The 24056-nt window shown below is 46.3% G+C and overlaps 1 protein-coding gene and 2 pseudogenes across 11 annotated transcripts in view; all 3 read right to left on the bottom strand.

Moving 5' to 3' along the window:
* The window catches only part of LOC142580219 (DENN domain-containing protein 2D-like), a 674834-nt gene that overhangs the window by 129764 nt on the left and 521014 nt on the right, over positions 1–24056 (bottom strand). The window lies entirely within an intron of this gene.
* Positions 20703–21817, bottom strand: LOC142577686 (uncharacterized; annotated as a pseudogene).
* Positions 20703–22968, bottom strand: LOC142577687 (uncharacterized; annotated as a pseudogene).

A 24056-nucleotide genomic window follows, 5' to 3' on the forward strand; every position in this document is an offset into this window, starting at 1 on the left:
AAGAGTTTCAGCAATATACCACGCGCAGGAATGCGTATGAGCTGACGGTAGATGCTATGCTAGAAAAGCATACCTTCTCCTTCCCATGCAAGGACCACAAAGATGACATCATGGCGAATCTGCTGCACTATTATATAGCCATGAGGATGACGCAGGTTTGTAAACAAACAACGATAGACCACAAAACAAACATGCAACATCTTAGGAAGCTTTCAAAGCTTGTCTAAGCTGGGAAACAACCTTCAGGGTTTGTAGAGCTACTTCCACGTTTGTTGCTGTGTGAATGAGGCGTGCACTGGTGTGAAGTAATAAAAGTCCCTTTTGTGTGTCCCCGGCTGTCTTGCGTGAAAATTCAAAAGCACTGCCCGCAGAGTTTACCTGGCGTGCGTGTGCGCTTGCAGGAAACACGCAGAATCTGCAACGCAGAGCATTTTGGAAAGATGCGGCTACCCGGAGTTCGTCAGGGGCCATAATTTTCGCTTATATACGAAGTTGCAAAGCAAGATATCTACTTCTGACGAATAATGCAGAAGAAAAAACTTGTACCAAGAAAAATCACCTTCAGTGAGCGGGATCTCGTTTATATGACATACGTGGCCAGAGAGTCTAGACATCCAAATCTCTCAGGCACGGATTTGTAAGGGTTTTGCATCCGACAATAGCCATAATGTTTTACATTTGCACCGAAGTTGAGCACTAGTAAGCGCGCTGTCTCTATACTTGACTCTTATGAGCTCGAATCAAATTCAGGTCTGGATAGCGCTACTAAGCTCAGATATTTAAGAGGATATACCAATGGTTGCTTCCCAAAGGCTCGACAGACACTTAAATTGGTACACAGGCATTTACGGGGCAATTTACTAGCGATTCTTCTACGCGCGCGCATGTTTCAGGGGCGCCGCCGCCTTGCCCATAGCCTCCTTTATTATTAGTCCCTGGCAAGGAATTGGGACCGCACATTCTTTATAATGTGGCACTTGTCGAACGCGAGGAACAATTTTCGTTTTGGATCCTCAGGGTGCTGTGTGCAATGGCTCAAGCTTCCACCACACAGAAGTTGAAATGCAAGGACATTGATCTTGTGATTGTCAGACACAATGCGCACAATCTTAAAGCCTATTACTTCAACTTCCTTTATCACAAGCTTTATCAATGGAAAGAGATCCTGTCCAGTGCAATTCCTTGTAAGAAAATACCCAACAGGTATTCGAACATGCACCGACAACCCTGTTAGCACAAAACAAAGAAGTGAGTTGGCCAAAACAGGTTCACCAGTAGCTGTTTCTTGAACTCTATTTCCCAGATCAACTTCTCCCACAAACGCGTCTCTTTGTTTGTTGTACTGCAGTCTCTGTTGAATCCGCATCTCGTCCACAACTAAGGAGCACACTTTAGCTTGCTCGGCTTTTAGGTTGCTTACCTCCGCCTGAAGACGTTGTTTGACAAGGGAGGTGAACCCTACCTCGCCAGTGTTTACTCGTAGGTATCTCTGTAGGGTTGACCGGCTTGGCAGCTTCAGGATGCCTTCTTTGCGGATATGCTCACAGGCGCGGGTTGATAGATTTCTGAGAATAATGCAGTGGCGCACTACTAGCTCAGACCAGGTAGGTCTGGTCTTACTGAAATTCTTGATTTGATCGACGGGAATGATTGCACCCAAGTGCTTCTCGCCCGCCGCTTTCACAACACCAGCAAACGCAGCGATATTGCAGTCCTCTTTCAGTCGCCTGAGCTCCTCCTTATACTTGTCTACAGTTCGTTTGAGTCGCTCTATTTGAGTTTTCATGTCACGCTCTTTTCGTCGCCACTTCTGGCGTTCCACGACAAACATCGAGCTGCGAACATCTACCTGGGTCGCTTCGTCTTTCGAACTGCAGCAGGGCTCGACGTGGAGCCGATCATCACCACTTGCAACATCCATGCTCGAGGAGTCAAGCACGGGGGACGATGCAGTCGGTAGCGGAGAGTCGGCAGTGACATCGCGAGGCAGGCAACTTGCAGTAGCACGGACAAGGGACGTGGAATGCAAAACGGCAGCCTCCCGTTTTCTCAAAACAGCATCGCTCCGGGACTTCTTCGCAGGTGGTTGCATATACTCTGGAAAGCTTCCTAGTCTTGCATCCTTCCTTGTAGTCGTCAGGGAGGAAATGTTTGCTGCAAACGACCGAATAGCGTGATGTGGTATTCGGCACCCAGTCCTTTCTGGATATCACTTGCAGCCACTTCACTCTTAAGTCGTTGTCACTAGGAATTTCATGGAACGAAATTCCTGGCACTTCCCGCTTCGCGTCTGATTTGCATCCCGGCACACAGCAGCATGACATAGCTCTTGGCGCACGCGAAACGCTGCGTAAACACAACGCAAACAATGCGCCGACTGATCGCCGCAGCCCGCACACCCGCACGTGCCTTGGATGGATGGATGGAAGGTAGGAGCGTCCCCTTTGAAACGGGGCGATGGCAGTTGCCACCATGCTCAGATTTTTATTTTGCCTTTTATTTTTATCTGTGTTGTGTGTTATTGAATTTCTCGATTTTCTTTAAATACGTCTTCCTACCCTTTTAACCTTATGTCACCTCTCTGCTTTTGAGCCACCAATCCTCCAATCGCCTTTTGCTAATTTTCACCGCATATTTATTTACATGACTATCATCTCTGAACCCTAGGGCCTCAGGAAGGGTGACTGCGGCCGCATCGACATCGGGATTGATACCATCACATCCTACTATGAGGTGTTCCATCGTTTTTACATATTTACCACACACAGTTCATGTGTCTTCTTCTTCGTTAAATTTCTTTTTATAGCTCCGCGTTCTAAGACATCCTGATCTAGCTTCAAAGAGTAGGGCACTGCCTCTTGAGTTATCATAAAACGCTTCCTTCCTGATCTGCTGTTTCCAGTATCGATATAGTTCTACACTATGCTTCTTTTCCATTGAATTTATCCAATTTTTACCTTCCGCATTTTTAACCTGTCGTTTAATGCTCTGTCCTTTTTCGTCCTCGTGTCTGGCATACTTACTGGTTAGCTTCCTAGTTCTTTTCCGCCATTGTGAGTCAACGCTCTTTCTGTATAGGTATTTAAACACCTTAGCTGCCCACCTGTTATCATCCAATTTCCTCAGACGTTTTTCGTATAGGATTTTACTCTGAGCTTCCCGTGCTTCGAATGATGCCCAGCCCATATCTCCCTGTACTGCTTCGTTTGTGGTTTTCCCGTGGGCACCTAGTGCTAACCTTCCCACAGCTCTCTGATTTACTTCTAGTCTCGACTGAACCTCTGCCCTTAAACACAGGACCGCATTCCCGAAAGTAAGCCCCGGCACCATTACTCCCTTCCAAATGCCTCTCAGTACCTCATACCTGTTGTAACCCCACAATGCCTTATGTTTCATTATCCCGGCATCTCTTCGCCCTTCCACCTTTTGCTATTAGAGACTGTTCGTGCTTTTCCGTGTACATCTGCCCTTTGTTTATCCATACCCCGAGATACTTGTATTCAGCCACTCGGGGTATTTCGTGGCCTTGTATTGTAAGCTCCTGATCAGTTGTATCGTTGAAAAACATCCCACCGGACTTAGCTGCACTAAAACTGATACCTAAACTGTCTCCTTCGTCCCCACAGTAATTAACCAGAGTTTGCAAATCTTCCTGGCTATCTGCTAACAGTACAATATCGTCCGCATACATTAAACCCGGTAGTCGTTGCTCCACAACCTTTTCGCCTAATCTGTACGACAGATTATACCCTAGATTGCTTCGTTGTAACCTTCTTTCCATGCTTATCATATAAAGCATGAACAGCAGCGGTGATAGAGGACAACCTTGCCTTAATCCTTTGTGAACCTCGACAGTTGTCGTACTCTTGATTCCTTCCCATGTTATTTCAACATTATTTTCTCGATATAGTTCCTGTAGAAAATCAATTACCTCATTACCGATACCTACAGCTTTTAATATGTTCCACAGGAGTTCCCTGTTCACATTGTCGTATGCACCACTTATGTCCAGGAAGGCTAAATACAGAGGTCTATTTTCCGCCTTAGCTATTTCTATGAACTGGGTAAGCACGAACAGGCTATCATCTAAGCGCCTACCACTTCTGAACCCGTTCTGAAGTTCTCCAAGTATTCTATTACTTTCTACCCATGACTGCATTTTTAATTTCACCGCCTGCATCGCCAGCCTATATATAACTGATGTTATCGTAATTGGTCGGAAAGATTTTAAGTTCTTCTTATCACCTTTCCCTTTATAAATCAATTTCATTTTACTCTGTTTCCAACTGTGCGGAATTTGCTTATTTGTTATGACTGCCTCCAATGCTTTTATCTGCCAGCCCTGGGGAAGGCGGCGCTGCCAGCCTTCCCCAGGGCTGGCAGTGCCGCCCCGCGGAAAAATTCGGCAAAGGGGCGTTGCCTTCAGACGGCGCTTTAGCAGCCTTTGAGCAGGCACAGAAAAATAGAGGAGGCTATGCCTTGCTAGCTGCTGCGGTTGACCCCCCTAGAGTTACTGTATATGCTGCGGTAGCACATACAGTAACTCTAGACCCCCCCAATGATCCGCGCCATCTGCCGAGAGATACGTAAACCACGAGCGAAAAAGTCGTCGGCGCGGCAGCCTCGTTCAGACACCTAGTTTATTCTTCCACCGTGATTTGGATTATGCTTTTTAAGAGGGGGCATTGACACGTGTACTCGTTTATTTCTCGCGGGGGACCACATTTCACCACCTAACAAATGTTATCGCTAAGCGCGGAACGCGCCTGCATGCATTGGAAATTTCTTGAATGTTATCGATGGTTCTATCTGCTGTCTGTTGTCACCACACCTTGTGTAATCTCACTGCATTGTGTAGAACTTTCTGGAAGGCACACGGGCACCAGTGATAATTCTGGAACCTTCGGTGACTCGGGTATAAAAGCTGATATGCTTGCCCCTCAGATCAGATTTCAAAGTTTGCAGACTGTGTTTCGCCGCTATCATTGTGCTTTGAGTGTAACTTACTTTTGAAGGCACAGGCTTCCCAATAAAAAGTTAGTTTCTTCATTCACATTTTTGCGATTGTTTTCTTTATCGTCACTACAGCGTGACAATATTATTATCCGTGAAGTAGACAGCAGCAGTTGCCTCTCCAATCTGGTTCATTTGGCCCAGAAAACTTGAACCGGTTACCTTACTTCAAACTTGAGTCACATGCTGTGGATAAGAGGTTGAAAGAAACTAACAGCATGAATATGTAAAGAAGCGACAAGGCTTACAAAGGTAGAGTAGAATTAATGAGTAACTGGATTTATAAATGTTCACAATGCTAATGTGCCGACTTGTATGAGGGCTCTTTTCTGTATGTCTATGTAAAGCTGTATTACGATTTTTCATAATTCTGTAACGATATAGCAGCTGCTAGAGCAAGATAGCAAGGTGGACGAGTTAGGTAGAATTCATCGTACTTTTGGTTACAGTGCAATAGGAACATGGATAAAAGGAAGAAAAACACGAAAACACGGCGTTGACTCACAAGTGATATTTTGTGCAGGAAGTTCACACACACATACATAGAAAATGAAGCATAAAAGCATCTGCACGTGCACAGCACACATAATACACTTCAATAATGTACTTATCACGACTGATATAAATGGCGAAATTCTTTCTCATGAAGAATACAAATACAAATACCCTTATTTCAACATCAGGGATGTTAGGGGTGCACCCAAAAAGCCTATGACTGCCTTGACAGATGGGCGCACCCCCCTACATAAAAACCGGCAGCAACAGAACACGGACAGAACAATAAAATAAAAGACTACAGTGCATAGGTAAACATCATATGCAATAAAAATGAGTGAACATCCTCTTGCAATAACAAATAAATGAAGGTGGCAGAATTAACCCGAAATGCTCAGGAACACTAAAGAATGCAAAACGAAGAATAACAATAAGAAAAAGAGAGAAAGGTGGCACAAACTTGCAGTAAAAACAAAAAGCAAGAAGAAAACCGTATCAGTAGGTCTTCAGTGCTCATTGCGCTGATTAAGAAGAGTTGGAATTATATGTCTGAGCATTTGACGACCGTAATTAGTACGAAAGGATGGCACATACCAGACGTCGTTGTTACGTGTTGGGTAGTAATTAGCTTTGGGCCGTAAGTTAGCTGTGTCATCAAAGAATTCATCATAATTTTTCTGTTTTCTTTCATGCCTTTTACTTAGCAATAAATTATATAGGTCATTAATAGGTGTTACTTTTAATGATGTGAAAAGAGGTTGAGTGTGAGCAGTAAACGGGGCATTCGTAATGATACGAATGACCTTTTCTGTATTTTCTGTGACCTATGGTTCACTGTGACCTATGGTTCACATATACATGTGGGCGCTGTACTTATATTATTGGGTACGGTATTTCAATAGCCTTTCTCGAGTTGTCTTATTTGGATTCTTCATTTGTTTCATGGCGTGGTAATGTGTTTGTACAAAAATCTGGTGCTTGCATAGGTTTATGTGTGGCACCTATTATCAGTGACACTGTTATGGGATTTACAGTTGAAACCAGTTATATCGAACAGGAAAAAAAAAACCGCCTATCAGTTCGATATAGGGCATACTCCGATATAAGCCCGCTAAAGAACTGGGCAGCATGAAAGCACATACCATTTATAAAAGCACTTTATTTATGAAACTAGCTTAGATTTGCATGAAATAGTCCTGTATTTTCCTCTGCTTGGGACAATTTCGCGGATTGTGACACACGCGCTTTTTCACATTGTCTAAAGAGTCGGAACAGCTGAGGCTGCAACTTTCCACATTTACACAGAAGCGCTGGACCAGAATGAGTGCACCGACCACGTCAGATGATTTCGCCAAAGGATCGTCGTTGCTTTCCTCATTGTGCCCACTATCATTTGTGCTCAGTACAATGTCGGCAATGTAGTCTTCATTTTCGGGCTCTCCTACGGTTGCGACACCATCATCCGTACTCACAACACTGACTCGTCCACCGTTGATTCGTCAGCGGCTTGCAGAAAGCCTCCAAACTCCAAGCTCCAAACTTCGGCGACACCGGCAACGGCTTCGTCACACTGATCAGAATTTTCAGTCACCACTGGGCACGTGGAAGCCGGCACGTCTGAAGCAATTTCGGATGAACCACTTGCACACAGCTACCTTAACGTCACTGTGCATACGTGTCGGGAGCCACAACATCGGGTCACGAGTTGGTTTGTTTTATTCTTATTCATCTTATTCTTCCTTGACGATCATGCTGAGAGTGCTCTTAAGAATCTCACACGCTGCAGCAGCATATAACTTCTCACTGCATTCAACTCGATTGACAATTTAGAGCTTCAGAGCAAAAGGCAAATTTGGTCGCTTCGCGCTAGCCATCACGGCAGCACAAGTGGGAGAAGGCCCACAAGGCGCAAACACAATGAACCAGAAAAGCAGCGAGACCGCTTTCACTTCCACCATCTTGCACGATGAGAGCACAAGAGCCTCTGATTGCCTGTCTGAGCAAGTGCTGCGGGCGGGCCATGATCATTTTGTCGTGTGAGCTACACTGGCTGAGGTTGAGCAGTCTCGTGTGGCTCCGGGGAAGCTGTGCTGCACATGCGCGAGGAGCAGTGACGTCACACAGCGCACAGCTGGCGCGCCGGAGCCGCCGCTGTGCGCGTGTCGCCGTTCTGTGCATTCCAGAGGAGTGAAATCATAGCCATGGCAGACGCACTGGTGCCGGCGCGTGCCCAGCTGTGCACCTCCATTGCGCAGTAGCCAAGTCTGACGCTGCGCCGGAGCTGTTTGATAGCGCCTCTCATTTTGTGCGCATGCGCGGAGGTATCAGTGGGGGTATACATATAGCAAGGCATTTGCCACTGTGGTATAGCCGTGGAGAAGGAGAGCGAAATTGCTGCTCAGTGGCGCGCGGAAAAGCTTAAATCATCAGATCCCGAAGTACTTGCCTGGTAATTAGCGGTTGAGCGTAGGAAGAACGAACAGAAGAAGGCTAAATGTGCTGTGGAGACACCGGAGCAAAGAGAGGATGTCTAGCAAAGCGGCGTAGCCAGGAGGCTGAGCAACGTGCCTCAGCTCACGCTCGTATATCCTGGCATAGCCGAGCTAAGCCACTGCTAATTTTTTTTACGGCGCTTGACGTTCCGATATATCGGGGAGTTGCTGCTATTTTTATTCGATGTAAGAGGAATTTTTGCTTTTTATACTCATTGTAACTATACTGTGTTCAGAAATTGTTCAATATACAGGATAATTTGATGTAAATGGGTTTGATATAGTTGGGTTCAACTGTACAGCATTCGGATAGTGTTTTCTGCCCCTCAAAATTGACAGCAACCTGTTCGCAGGTGCACAGACAGAAGGAGAGAAAGAAAATATTATTGCAGTATCAAGCACACAGCCCCGTTCATTCCTTGTGCCAGGGGAGTTGTCTACAAGTTGCCATTATGCTGTGGTGCATTGTACATTGCCCAAACCAGACAATGCATTAATTAAAGATTGGGAGAGAAGGTTACTTGGTGACGTTGAGGTGGTTGTGTGCAAGTGGTTAATCCGAAATTGCTTCAGATGTGCTGGCTTCCGCATGCCCAGTGGTGACTGAAAATTCCGATGAGTGTGACAAAGCTGTTGCCGGTGTCACTGAAGTTTGGAGTCAGCTGTCGGAATTTCACCACTAAAGAAATCGTGTCAAAGCCAGCCTTTAATGCACAAAATAAGCATTTATTCCTGATTCCCGAGCACTGCCATTACCTCTACTTGCGAAGGCACGCTTTCCGGCATTACATAGTTGTGCCCACAAGAAACTTGAATGTGATCAAACTAAGAGAAGCAAAAAGACGTGCAGTAATTCCGTATGTACATAAAATGGTCCATGGCTTAAAGAACGCTGGTTCTAAGAATGGCGTAGAAGGTAGGACACATCTGCTCTAGAGTTGATGAAATTTTAACAGATAAGCAGGCAAACGGCAGGTGTACAGTGAACCAGGTCAGCAAATACATCACATGTGCAAAAAGAGTGGTGTGTGTCATTTCTCTATTGTGTGGTAACGAATATGTTGGACAAATTAAGTGCTGTGTTAATGCTCATCTAAGCACGATTCCCTTGATAACGTCACTAAACATTGCTGCATATGTGACAAGAACACAAGAACTATAAGAAAAAGAAGGTTCAATGCAAACCACTCTTCGACAAAACAACAATTCTATTTAGGCACAGTGATCAACTTGTGCGTGAGCTCATGCAAGCCTTCCATATGCCTATCAGCGGAGATAAGTGTGTCAGTCAGACTTATGCCTGCTTCCCTGATAGAGAGTTTCAGTTCTTGGCCAACTCAATTGGGCACACAGGGTAACATGTGATGTTCAATATTGTCGCGGTACAACGCGGACAGAACACAGGGAGACGTTCTTCACAAACAACAGGACAATCTGTTCAAAAACAAACAGCGCAGCGGCACGTCTTCTTCGTCGTCACCTAATCTCGCTCTGACCCACCAGGCAGAGTCTTGTATGGTCTTGTCTTGTGCCCCAGACAGTGGCGCATACCCACTATGGGGGATTGGCCAAGAAGCAGGTGGTTTTTTGTATGCTTAGCAGTAAAGCCAAACTAGATTTAAATTGTGGAGCGTGAGCGCAGCGACACGTCTTCTTCGTCGTCACCCAATCTCGCTCTGACCCACCAGGCGGAGTCTTATATTGTCTTGTCTTGTGTCCCAGACAGTGGCGCATACCCACTATGGGGGATTGGCCAAGAAGCAGGTGGTTTTTCGTATGCTTAGCAGTAAAGCCAAACTAGATTTAAATTGTGGAGCGTGAGACTAGAACTGTAATTTAGATGTGTGATGAAAATATTGTGAAGAATTTTGATAAAATAAGTTAACGTAAATAAATGAAATAATAGAAAATATTGATAAATTGAGAAAGTCAGCAAGGTACTCTTTTGGTATCTCTAATAAAATTGTACAAATTGCAAGAAAAGCATCCCTGTGGCTTGATCCCAGTGAGGTCGCACCAAAAGAAAGAATGGTTGGTGAGGTTAGCGATAGCCCAAGTTTGATGAATGAGTGTACTAATAACTTTCTTTGTCTTACAAAGCGGCGGCAGGAGAGAAAATAATGTTCGATAGTTTCAGGTGCACTGCAAAAAGAACATAGAGGGGACAAAGCGAGACCAGACCTGTGTAAGTAATAATTTAGAGGAGGTATACGGCATCTCAATTTCGTAAAAGAAACTTCCAATTGTCTTGAAGGACACCAACTATTATTCCATGGGAAGCCAAGATGGTGGAAATCAGAAGACGGTGTTAGTATGGATGTTGCAGAGTTTTGGGATATAGCGAAATTTCTGTACCTAGCCGTGGTGACATAAGCTGATGTCGGCAAAACAGATATGATAGGGCCGTTGAGGGATTTCGATAGAATAAGCTCCAAAATTGACGGCACACAAGAATAAATACAGACAGGACAAGGCGCTACTTGCAACTGTTTATTGAAATGACAAGTGGCTGATTATATAGCCATGAGGAGAGGAGAACGAAAAAAGAGGGACACTGAATATGTGAATGCGCACGTGCGAGAACACTGAAGATAAAGGGAAGCACGCTTAATCTAAATATAAAACTTATCTAAAAACATGCTTTCATTCGTGTATATGTTCAAAGACGGGGTACTGACACAGTTGTCCCCTCTTTTCTTAATCTCGTTGGCCTCCAATAATTCACGTGCAACAGAATCTTTACTTTTATACATGATTGTCGTATCATGAAGCCTCGCTTCACATACCTGTTCATCCTCATTTCCGCAGGCGTTGCAATGGAGCGGCAAGTTGGAACCATATCCATTTTTCAATGAAAGCTTATGCTCCTGCAGGCGTTCATTAATACATCGGCCAGTTTGGCCGATATACTCTTTTCCACACTTCAGTGGAATGTGGTATACTACCCCTTCTTCACACTTAACAAAAGGGTTCGTATGTTTAATAGAGCACCCTACTTTTTTAGAGTCATCCGGACCAATCAGGTGGCACAAAGTAGCAAGCTTTCGCGGCGCGGAAAAAACCACAGGAATTTTGTATTTCACGGCGATGTGTTTCAGATTATGCGCCACTTTATGAGAATATGGAATCACCACCGCTTTAGCTTTCTTTTCGACTGTTTGACCTTCTTCACTTCTTTTTCTTTATTTTTTCAGTTTTTTCAATAACGCCTCCGAAACTGCGCTTAAAACCAAGCAAGGAAAGCCAGCCTTCCTCAACTTCAAAGTCTGGTCGTCAAAGCTTGCTTGTGCCTTATGACAGCACAATTTTTTCACCACGGATTCGAGGCACATAGTAGCAATTGCTCGTTTAACAGTCTTGGAGTGTGTAGACTCATACGGCAACACCTCCTTGTGGGCACGGGGTCGGTACATCCAGCAGGAGCCTTCGTCAGTAAGGGTTATGTCAAGATCTTAACACTGCAAGCTGTTATCCTTGGCTAGTTCGAAAGTAAAATCTAAGCCTTTTCCTTGCTGTTTAAAATCAGTTAAAATGCCCTGCACAGTATGCGAGTAAGTCATGGAAGATCGTTCAGTCAGTAAAATTTAAAAATCGTCAACATACCTAAAAACCTTGAGCACTTTGCCTCCGTCAAACACCTTCGATAGCGCTCTGTCGATGCCCGCAAGGAAAATGTTGCAAAGTATGGGAGCCACGCACGAGCCAATACAAATTCCTTTCCTTTGCACATAAAAGTGGCCTTGAAAACACACAACTGTTGAGCACAAATAAAACTCCAAGAGTGCCATGAAGTTATCCACGGAAATTCCTGCGGTATTCTGAAAGGATACCTGCCTGTTCATCTCAATGCAGCTCAGGACGGCAGCTAACAATTCTTTTTGCGGTATAGAATAAAAAAGGCCAACAACATCTATTGAAAACAAGCATCCTATCGAATGGGACTCACGTAGAAAGGCTATGACGTCAAAACTATTCTTTACCATGAATGGGTCATCTATAACCAACGTGTTAAGCTGCTTTAGAAGATAGTGGCTAACGTTGTTTTGCCAGGAAGCTCTTTCACTCACAATACATCTGAACGGTATATCATCTTTGTGCGTTTTTGCAGTAAAGAATACATTTAAACAGTTTTTTCTGCATTTGTGGACGCTATTAGCGAGCTTCTGTAGTCCAAGGTCTTCACACAAAGATATGGCACGGCTCTTTTCCTTACTTGGCTTGAGTTTCGTTACCTTGAAATTCTTCTGGATGGCTTGTAGAGCCTTTTCGTTAAACATGCTCAACGGCATGGCCACGAACCCTCCTTCTTTGTCGGCCTGCAGGAGTCGAAGGTCATTATAGTTGAAAAAATTCACGATACGTTTAGTGGGGGTTCTTGGACGAGTTCCTTTCTTAGACACCGTTCTGGTCAGGCTGTCAACTCCGTCCAGCAGACACCTTTCCTTGTCCTCTGGTGCAGCTTTGTTGGAAATCCTTCTTCAAGGAAAGAAGTTCATGTCCCGGGATCCTGGGCTCGGAGCTGAACTTGGGGCCTTTCTTGAGGACGTCGACGATGTCTTCCGGGATGAAGGCTCCCCCGAGAGCTTGCAGCGCCGTGCTGTTGGCTTCCTTGGTTTCGCCTCCTTTAGGAAGAATGGGTAGGGTCTTACGCCAAAGAAATTCCGTATTCTGAGCTGCAAGCTTTCGAAGGGACTGCAGCTTAGTACTTGCAATGTGCACTGGATCCAGCGAAAAACATACCAGGTGAAGCCAGTCGTAGAGCAGGCGGACCTGTCGCCATATCTCGGATCGTAGTATCCTGCACATTCTTTTCACATGGCCAACCGACGGTCTAACGCAACCGAACAGAGTGGCGAATTCTGTCGGTACAAGTCCCTTCCTAATGCAGTATCCTAGGGTTCTCGCTCGGCACGTCGCAAGGGCGATATGACAGACCACCACCGAAGGATTCGGCGCACTGGAAGGCACACATAGAAAGGGGCCCACTGTAGAAGAAAGGTACTGCAGTAAAACACGTTGTGGGGCTAGTTGGTGCATAGCTTTCGATAGAATAAGCGCCAAAATTGACGGCACACAAGAAGAAATACTGTCTGTATTTCTTCTTGTGTGCCGTCAATTTTGGCGCTTATTCTATCGAAAGCTATGCACCAACTAGCCCCACAACGTGTTTTACTGCCGTTGAGGGATGTTCGTGCGAGTGAATCGGCCATTTCATTCAAGTGTAACCCATGATGTCCCGGTACCCAAAGCAAACATACTTTCCATAAGTACGGAGGTACCATCGAACGAAAGGTTCTTTGAATTCTTGTATCTAAAGATGCAGTCAGTGCTGCACATACAGATAGCGAGTCGGTCACAATAACAGCTAATGGGTCGTTTTGTGGAAGTTTTCGTAACGCTAATATAATCGCTAATAATTCTGCTTGAAATATAGGTGTGAAATCGGGAAGGCGAAGCGAGTAAGACCACTGTAGAGATTCAGAGAAGATCCCCACTGCAGCCTTCTCATTCCACACAGAAGCGTCAGTGGCTATTACATTTTCAGTGGTTAGTTGGTATAGGTGGTCGTTTAAGATATTAATTAAATCTCGCCTTGGTAACAGTTTAGCATGATTCGGAAATATGTCCTCGAACTCAATTTGGAGGTCTGTTAAGTGATTATTTGAATGACAAACTTGGCGTATTGACACATCCAATTGTTGTAACTGTGCTTGCACAAATAATATCTGGGGGCTGTGGAATCTTGACCACGATACCTGAAAAACCTCAGATGGTTCAGTGATAAAAGCATATTGCGTACGCCTTTTTGAGAACTCATAAATTTTTAAATATGTCTCAACCGTAAGCATTCGGAATGTGCAATCTAGGGTGGGTATATGGGCTTCCTGATATAAAACAGTGTTGGCAACAAATCTAGGAAGCCCGAGGCATGACCGTAGAGCTTCTCTTTCTAAAAGTATGAGAGGTTTAATTTTGTAGGCGAGGCCACCGGAAAAAATTACGCAGCAAAATTCTAATATGGGCCGAACATACATTTTATATATGATCAGTAAGGTATGCCTGCGTATCCAGAGCAGCGGTGGCTGAGCCGGCGGAGTCCGTCAGTGCTCTTATCGTCGTCGTCGTCTGCATAGAATACACGCGTCATTTGTCCCTCCCTACGAGAGCATCGTCGCGATGCTAGACAAGAAATGTCAGTTGCAGAAGTAAAGGCCGCTAGCATAGTTATTCGCTCACATACGGCTTCATGCGGACAATATGCACAAGTTCAGGACGGTGTGTGCGGCGCCGCGTACAGCTCGGATTATCGGGAACGACCTCGTAGGTGACATCACTGAGTTGCCGCAATACCCGATATGGTCCGAAGTAGTATCGCCTTAACAGTTTCTCGGAGAGGCCTTGTTTCCATACGGGTGTCCATACCCATACTCTGTCGCCAACTTCATAGGTAACCATTCTACGGTGAAGATCATAGCGGCTTGCGTCGTAGTCTTGCTGCTGGCAGATCCGCCAGCGCGCGAGCAGCCGAGCTTGTTCTGCGCGTTGTGTAAACACATCGGCGTCCGTATCAGCATCATCAAAGTCGTTGGAAGCATCGCATCCAGCATCGTTCGCACATCTCGTCCGTGAACAAGGGTGAACGGAGTCATGCGCGTCGTCTCTTGTTTTGCCGTGTTATATGCAAAGCTGATATACGGTAGGATGTCGTCCCAATTTTTATGTTCGACATCCACGTACATTGATAGCATGTCTTCAATGGTTTTGTTTAGGCGCTCTGTTAACCCAATGGTTTGCGGACGGTAGGTGGTTGACTTTCGATGGGATGTTCCACTTAGTAGCAAGACGTGATCTAAAAGTGCAGCTGTAAATGTGGTCCCTCGGTCTGTTATTACGACGGTTGGCGCGCCGTGTTGCAACACCACATGCTCAATGAAAAAGCGCGCTACCTCGGCTGCTGTGCTGCTCTGGATTGCCTTTGTTTCAGCGTAACGTGTGAGATAGTCGGTTGCGACGATAACAAAGCGATTGCCTACAGTAGAAGTAGGAAATGGGCCCAAAATATCCATTCCGATTTGATCAAATGGTCTTCGAGGGACCTGGACGGGTTGTAGGAGGCCGGCTGGTTTCGTCGGAGGCGACTTGCGCCTCTGGCAGTCGAGGCAAGTGCGAACGTGATGTTTCACGGCGGTGGTAAGTCTCGGCCAGTAGTACCTTTGCTGCACTCTGACTAATGTTCGCGTGTAGCCTAAGTGACCAGAAGTCACCTCGTTGTGGCAAGCTTGAAGTACTTCCGTACGAAGAGCTGCAGGAATGACAAGCAGATAGGGAGACCCGATCGAAGAAAAGTTTTTTTTGTAAAGGACCTTGGCCCGTAAACAAAACGACAACAGTCCTCTTGCAAAAACTCCAGGTGGTTTCGCAGATCTTCCCTCCAAGTGATTGATTAGTTCAAGCAACTCAGGATCGTTCCGTTGTTGTTGCACGATGGCGGATGTGTCCATAACACAAAGAAATACTGAGTCTTCTTCTTCAGGCGGAGCAGGTGACTCTGTCGGCGATCGAGACAAGCAGTCAGCATCCATGTGTCGTTTCCCCGACTTGTACGTGACAGTCATGTCAAACTCTTGCAGCCTTAGGCTCCAACACGCCAGTCGTCCAGAAGGATCTTAAGGTTTGTCAACCAACCTAGTGAATGGTGGTCGCTGATAACTGTGAAGTGGCGGCCATACAAATATGGGCGAAATTTCATAACCGCCCATACCACGGCGAGGCATTCTTTCTCAGTTGTGGAGTAATTAGCCTCTGTACGTGAGAGTGTTCTACTTGCATAGGCAAGCACTCTTTCTGTGTCGTCTTGCCGCTGCACAAGAACAGCTCCCAAGCCAACCTTGCTGGCATCAGTGTGGAGCAGTGTAGGAGCGGTCTCATCAAAGTGAGCAAGCACTGGAGGTGTCTGGAGAGCACGTTGTTGGGCGAGTCGGTCATACATACTTAAAGAAGGGAGTTGTGCTAAAATAGACACGGACGAGTAAGGACATGGACGGATTGCCTAAGCGCACATGCCAAGAACGTTCTCTCTTTCTTATACAAATTGATACTAGAATCGCTTACGCATTCATCACCTGACTTATCAATGTAAAAAGCCTCTGCGAGTTCACGTGCTACCTGGTAACGACTGCGCCTTAAGATTTTGGTTCTAGCCAGCAAAGGCTGGCATGCTTTATCAGGCGTAGCCAAAGGGCATGCGCCACAATGTAATGGCAAATTTGACCCTTTTTCGTTAACCATAGAAAGCTTATGTTCCCTTAGTCGTTCATTTATACAACGGCCCGTCTGGCCAATGTAAACTTTTCCACATGTCAGGGGAATTTCATACACAGCCCCGACCGAACACCTGACAAAAAGGGTGGCGTGACGTTTCGTGCAGTCTCGCACGCTTTCCTCGCCGGAGACAATCCGGGAGCACAAAGAGGCCAACTTGCGCGGGGCAGAAAATACCACTGGCACACCGTAGCGATTGGCTACATTCTTTAGGTTGTGGGAGACCCTATGAATATAGGGGAGAACCGCCGGTCTGGTCTTCGGTTGACCGCCACCTTCTTGAGGTGTTCTAGGTTTCAAGCTTTGCAGAAGCTTCTCTGCCACAGCAGCCACGACGGAAACGGTAAAACCAGCCTTCTGTAACCTGCCAATCTGATTGTTGAGGCTGTCCTTTACCAGGTGAACACATGATTTCTGCAGGGCTTCCTTCAGGCACAGCATAACAATGGCGCGTTTTACCGTCTTAGAATGAGCGGACTCAAAAGGCAACAGGTCTTTCCGGGCTCGTGGCGAGTACATCCAATAATATATTTATGTTCTTTCTGAATAAAATCAGTCGCGAGTTTGCGCCCGTCCATGTCCTTACTCGTCCGTGTCTTTTTTAGCGCAATTCCCTTCTTTAAGTGTGTCTGGAGACATTGCCGCAAGTCGTTGAATGCGCCTTCGCCTGACGAGAGCAACATCGTCTCTCGTCAGGCGAGTTAACGGCGATGCAATGCGCGCAAAGTCTGCAATAAACCGCCGGTAATAGGCACAGAGGCCGAGGAAGCGCCTGACAGCCTTTTTATTGGGTGGTACGGGAAACTGCGCGACGGCTGCAATTTTTTCAGGATCCGGCCGGACACCTGCGGGCTGACGACGTGACCGAGAAACTGCAGTTCTGCGAAGCAAAAGTGGCACTTCTGCGGCTTCAGGGTGAGGCCAGCAGACAGTATGGACTGCAGAACAGCTTCAAGCCGTTCGAGCTGTTCTTCAAACGTTGCGGAGAACACGATGACGTCGTTGAGATACACTAAGCAGGTTTTCCACTTCAAACCCGAAAGTACAGTGTCCATGAGGCGTTGGAACGTAGCAGGGGCAGAACACAAGCCGAAAGGCAAGACTTTAAATTCGTATAGGCCGTCTGGCGTCACGAACGCAGTTTTTTCACGATCTCTCGGGTCTACTTCGATTTGCCAACATCCGCTTTTTAAATCCATTGAAGAGAAGTAACGTGCCTGTCGAAGCCTGTCGAGTGAATCATCTATACGGGGAAGTGGGTATACGTCTTTCTTTGTTAGAGGCGTCTGACCGACGCTGGACGTCGACACAAAGCAGTCGTTGAACTTGGCCAATAGCGTAAGAAGGCGCTCTCGTTCGTGCTGCGACAAAGCAGTGCTAATGTCAAGTACAGGAGCTGGGTCTTGCGTAGGCGCTTCTTCGAGTAGTGAACAGCAGCCATGAACATCCCCAACGGCGTCAAAATAAGCCACAGCTGTGCCCTTGGGAAGGTGCCGTCGCTCTGTGCTAAAATTTGTTAGCAACAGGTTTGTGCGCCCGTCGGTGACATTCACGATTCCTCGTGCGACCGAGATACCGTGAGTAAACAACAACGTGGTTATTTGGTCGGCAACTCCTTCGCAATGAAACGGTATGTCACATGCTACCGAAACAAGGGCACACGATCGAGGGGGGATGACGACGTTGTCTTCTGTTAGACGAAATGAGTTCTGCTGCGGCGATAAGCAATGGACTAAACCGGAGCTCTCATAAAGCGTCACCTTGCGGTCCGGGATGTTAATTACGGCGCCATATTCTTTTAGTCCATTCCAATAATCAAATCCTTGCAGCATACAGGAAGGACGATGAAAGCAGCCACAAAAGAAGAATCCGCGATGTTAACTCTAGCAGTACATCTTCCAGTAGGCATCAGTAATTGGCCACCTGCTGTCCTTATGTGAGGTCCCATCCATGTTGTCTTTACTTTCTTCAGGCGGAGGACGAGTTCCTGACTCATTATAGAGAAGTCAGCACCCGTGTCGACTAACGCTGTCACCGGCTGCCCATCCACGAAAAGATCAATGTCGGCGCTCACAATTTCTACAGTGTTTATGGGCTTCACGTCGTTCTGCAGCGAGAATTTTGGGGGTTTTTTAGTGTCTTGCGGCGGGCCTGCAACCTTGCCCCCAGAGGTCACCGCCTTCAGTTTCCCGACGGGGGCTGGACGACCTTCGTCCTCGGAGCTCCGCAAAAGTGCGTCCAGTGGATGAAGCGATCTGACGTGGAGGGGTTGGAGAGCGCGACCGACGGCCAAAATCGGACCGATCATTGGGCACGGATTCGTCATTCGGGTGTGCTATTGGGGGTCCCTGAAAAGCAGCGTCGTCGCGGCATAGCATGGCGTCGTCATTTGCACATTGACCATAGGACCATGGACGAAGAGGTCGAAATGATGTGTCACGATGCCAGCAATGACGCGAAATATGGCCGGTGCCTCCGCAGTGAAAACAGAGTGGGCGCCTATCGACAGTGCGCCATACATCGGTTCTCCGAAGTTGCGGCCGTCCGTAGCGTCGTTTTGCGGTAGTGACCAAGACGCACCGAACGACGGCTGGCGGTATGACTGAAGCGGCGTAACGGCTGCGCACTTCGAAGCCTCCTCTTGTGGCGGCAACCAAAGAGTGGCTGTCAGAGGTTGGTGGTACGGCGATGTGGTTGCAACCGGTGGTGGACATCGGACAGCGGCGGCGTAACTCAGGGGTCGCTGGAGGTCTTGAAGATCGGTTACCGGGAACGCCTGCTGGATTTCGTCACGCACCACTTCGGCGATTGACGCGACGGGTCTATCAAGTGTCGGTGTCATGATCTTTTGAATTTCCTCTCTGATGAGCTCTCTGACCAACTCACGCAAGGAGTTCTGACACTCGGCAGTCACTGCGGCGGCATTGATTGTAGTGCCGGCGGACAGTCGATCGTATTGCCTGCATCTTTGATGAAGGGCCCGCTCAATAGCCGTAGCCTCTTTCATAAACTCAGCGACAGTGACTGGTGGATTGCGCGCAAGCCCCGCGAACAACTGCTCTTTTACACCTCGCATGAGGTAGCGCAACTTCCTATCTTCGGCCATTTTCGGGTCGGCTCTACGAAAGAGGCGGGCCATGTCCTCGGCGAACATTGTGACCGACTCATTAGGTTGTTGCACGCGTAGCTCCATCATTTGCTGGGCGCAGTCGCGTCGGTCGGCACTCGCAAAAGTTTCCGTGTTCCACTGTCGAAAGTCATGCCAGCTCGTGAGGCTACCCTCGCGGTTCTCGAACCACGTACGGCCACTGTCGTTAAGGGCGAAATAGACGTGGGAGAGCGTTTGCTGCTCAGTCCACTGATTAATCTGTGCGACGCGTTCATACTTGTCCAGCCAGTCTTCAATGTCTTCGAAGACTGCACCGTGATAGCGATCGGGAACCAGCGGATGCAGAATGGTTACCTGTTGTGGAGTGGGAAACAGACTGGTTTGGGTTGCTTGTGGTGGACTGGTTTCGGCCATTGCGAGATGTGTGCAGCTCCTGGAGAGAGGTGGTTGAAGAGCGGTGAATTTCGGGGCAAGGCCTAGCAGTCGACAGCTAAAGCGATGCACGGGTGTCGTAACTGGTGACAGTGCGTCCGGGCTAGATGAACAACTCCCAGAAGGACTCCGACGCATCAGACGCGGTCAGTACCCCGCACCTCCACCAGTGTCGCGGTACAACGCGGACAGAACACAGGGAGACGTTCTTAACGAACAACAGGACAATCTGTTCAAAAACAAACAGCGCAGAGACACGTCTTCTTCGTCATCACCCAATCTCGCTCTGACCCACTAGGCGGAGTCCGTTAGTGCTCCCATCGTCGCCGTCGTCTGCATAGAATACACGCGTCAATATGATAGCCTTGTTTCATTCTGTTTCAGTTTTTCTATTTATTCGTGCATGTGTCTGGAATAAACTTCAGTTGTGAGTTAGCGCTCGTCCTTCTTTTCTCAGCTTGTCCTTGTGACCTTGCACAAATTTTTGCTGTATGCATTTCAACCAACTCGCCCAACTTCTACTCCCCTATAGCTGTGAAACCAATCCTTAGTTATAATTCTAGCCAATCTAAGATTATAAAGAGAGCAGCAGCAACTACTGTACTGAATGCACCACTAAATAAATCTTGTCAAAGCCAGCCTTTAATGCACAGAATAAACGTTTAGTGGATGCTGGTTTCCCGAGCACTGTCACTACCTCTATTTGTGAAGGTGTGCTTTCCGGCATTAGGCAAGTGTGCCTATAAGTAGAGCACCTAACTTTATGCGGTGGAAAATTTGAAATTCTGCAAATTAAGATAGAGGAATCTTCAAAATTCAGCGGCAACATTGAACATACATAAGGTACATGTAACAGTTTATTTATTAAGAACTTTCAGACTCCAAACATGCTTGTATATTTAAAACTGAAGGAAACTGTTGTGGCTGGGCATCAGATGATGCTTCGTACTCTCTTCACTAAAAGAATGGCGTTTGTGGGACACAATGTCACCATAGCGACTGAATGATCTTTCTGCGTCAACAAAGTTGATTGGCATTGACAGGTATTTAAGGGCAATGGAAGAAAGCGTTGGAGTGAGCTATTCCATCCCTGCCCAGAAAGCCAGAACATCAAAATCTACACCTGGATTTTCTTGTTTTGAAAGAAATGGCGCTAAGTCCCTGTCACTAGACTTGAGTTCTTGGGCAGACTTGAGGTACACTTGCCATTCAGGAGCTAGTGCTGGTGACTCTTTCCCAAGTCCAGGCACACCTGTAAATTCTGACCTCTTCTCTGAGAGACTCCCAACTTGCAGAGGATCCAAGCACCTCACACTCTTGAAGAACTTCTAAGAGTCAGATTTCTCCAAATGTACTAGTGCTGTGCTAGCTGCTTTATTCATTGCAGCCTTCATTTTGTTTGCAATCCGATGGGCCTCATTATCTACAATGTTTTCTTTCTTCAGTTGTGTTTGAAAATCTCCCTGTGCAGCTGCTTCCAAATATCCCCAGAGTACAAACAAAGCATTGTACGCTTTATGACAGGCTACACGCTGGCCCTCACATGCTTTCAGCAGGCTGGCAACTTTTTTACCAAATACTTCAATGCACCACATGCTGTAATTAAGCTCGGTTGAGGGCTCATTCAAAAGTTCCAGAAGAGAATCAATGCATGCAGTTTCTCCATACCTTTCATGAACTTGCCTTAGCAAAGAAGGATAATATTCAAAGTATGAAGAATGCTTCTCAACAGCTTCAATCCACAAATTCCACCTACTTTTGACAGCTGCTGGAGGTGTTTTGGCACACTGAATCCGGCACTTTGAGATTTACAGAAAGCTCGCTTTCTATTCGACAGCCGGAACGCCTTCTTCATACAGGCGACAAATTTGTCCTCTAAGGGAAAGGATACCTGCAATGTACTGCCTACAATGTTTACTGTATGGGCTACACATGTAATGTGAGCAGCACCTTTGCTATGCAAAAAAGGTGAGGCGTGCAGACAGGACACAAGATAAGAGAAGTGGACCTTCGCACAGTGGCTTTATGCACTCATTAAATGATTTCACCAATAAGCAGCGTTATCGCTTACAAAGCCTGTTACGTCCTCGAATTCAATTCCGTACTTCGTCAGTGTTCTTGTTATAATACGGCCTATCACAGACAAGTTCACTTCATCCACGAATTTAACTTCCACAAGTACAGGTTGTAGCGAGGCACTCGAATTTCTGGCTGACTGGACGAACAACACATTCACAACCGATTTTGATTGGTCATCGGTGGTTTCATCGGTAATTACCGACACCGTGGTACTACCTTGAAACATAGCTTTCAAAGCTGTCTTGTGCTTCTCAAACAAAAGTTGGTGGCGGAGCGCATAAGATCCAGGCACTGAACCGCTGTTCCAAATGTGTGTCTGCAGAAACATTCTCAGTTTCGGATTGTCCACCATCTCTAGGGCAATATTCACAGATATTAACACATCCAGGAATTTGAGCACAATGTCGTGCCTCGCCTTGCCAGTGGTGATTGCAGATTCCAGCGTTTGCAGTCGGCTTTGCTTTCTCGGCATTTCTGAACCCCCCGCACCGTCTTCTGATGATTCCTCGCCACTTCTTCGCTTGGAAGAGTCTCTTGCTTCTGCAATCTTACGATGACGGTTGCTCTTGATGTGCTCGTCAATAGTTGACTTGCACCGATGGTCAACTGCTCTCGCACAAACTCGGCAAAAAAGGACTCCTGCATCTTCGTAAAAGCTGGCGTTCTTGTAATCTGGAGCACGTTCTTTGGCTGTCTTGCTCAAATGAGATCCTGTGAGAGCCTTCTTGATTACCAACTCGAAAGACAAAGCAAACGGTAAGATGACGCACTTTCTGTTGAAGCAAAAGTTGGATGGATTGAAGACTACGGCTACGGCTGAGCCCTTTGATTCGGGTGGCGGCTGCGCCACTTAGCCAATTTTTCCATAAGACGAGAATATTTTAATCTGAAATTAAATTTCTTCATCAGTAAAAGGTGCCGAGGCAATATGATGCCTCTTGCTATTAATTATTAAGAAAATACTACTTTTCCATCACCTTTGGCAGCTTTCACTTGATCTGTCATTTTTGAGACGCGTAGCGCCATCTTGTGAAAACTGCGAGAAACAGCGTTTCACTGCTGCTTCAAATGGAACTTTATTTTTTTTAAATCGCATTTCAGCGACAAAACATCAATTCCATGATTTCTCGCAGAATCGTGGAAAGCTAGGGCCTCTACCCATAAGTAACTTGAATGTGATCGAACTAAGCGAAGCAAAATGACGTGCAGTAATTTCGTATGTACATAAAATGGTCCATGGCTTAACAAACGCTGGTTCCAGGTATGGCGTAGCAGGTAGGACACATCTGCTCTAGAGTTGACAAAATTTTAACAGATAAGCAGGCAAAGGGCCAGTGTACAGTGAACCATGCCAACAAATACATCACATGTGCAAAATGAGTGATGCATGTCATTCCACTGTTGTGTGGTAACGAATATGTTGGACAAACTAAGTGCTGCGTTAATGCTCGTTTTAGCATGAGTTATCTCTACAAAGGGCTGTGCTGCTGCATCTTCCTGTGCATTACAAATCATATGGCTGTGTTCCCATCTTTAATGAAACTTCTATTTATCTTGAAACATGCAAGCCAGATGGCAAGAGAAATAGTAGGAGCACACAACATAAAGAACATAGAATCCAAATGAGACAACTCAAGAAAGGCTTCTATCATAATACCGCACCCAATTATATAAGTACCTCACCCATATGTATAAGTGAACCATCAATCCTTCATCACAAGAAAGAATTTCGCTATTTATATCACATCATCGAAGCGTACCATGTGTCCTGCACATATCTGGGTTTTTTGGACTTCAGGTCCTATATATGTGCATGTGAACTTCCTGAATAACGTATGTGAGTGAGCGCCACGTTATCATGTTTTTCTTCCTTTTGTCTGTGTTGCTGCTGCGCTGTTACCAAAAGTATGATAACAGCTGCTAGTTTCATAGAAAACAACCAAATACTATTGCCTGCAAAGACCAAGCAGGATAAGACAAGCCCGGCTGATCAGTCTTGACTATGACGTAATAGTTCTGTGAAAACCCGCAAGGTCGAGAGAAGTAATTTAATAAAGAGAAAATCAGACATCCACCCGTTCGTAGCAACTGCTACAAAGGAAACCCATACGAGT

Source organism: Dermacentor variabilis, chromosome 4 (genome assembly GCF_050947875.1).
Source record: "Dermacentor variabilis isolate Ectoservices chromosome 4, ASM5094787v1, whole genome shotgun sequence".
NCBI classification, from domain to species: domain Eukaryota; kingdom Metazoa; phylum Arthropoda; class Arachnida; order Ixodida; family Ixodidae; genus Dermacentor; species Dermacentor variabilis.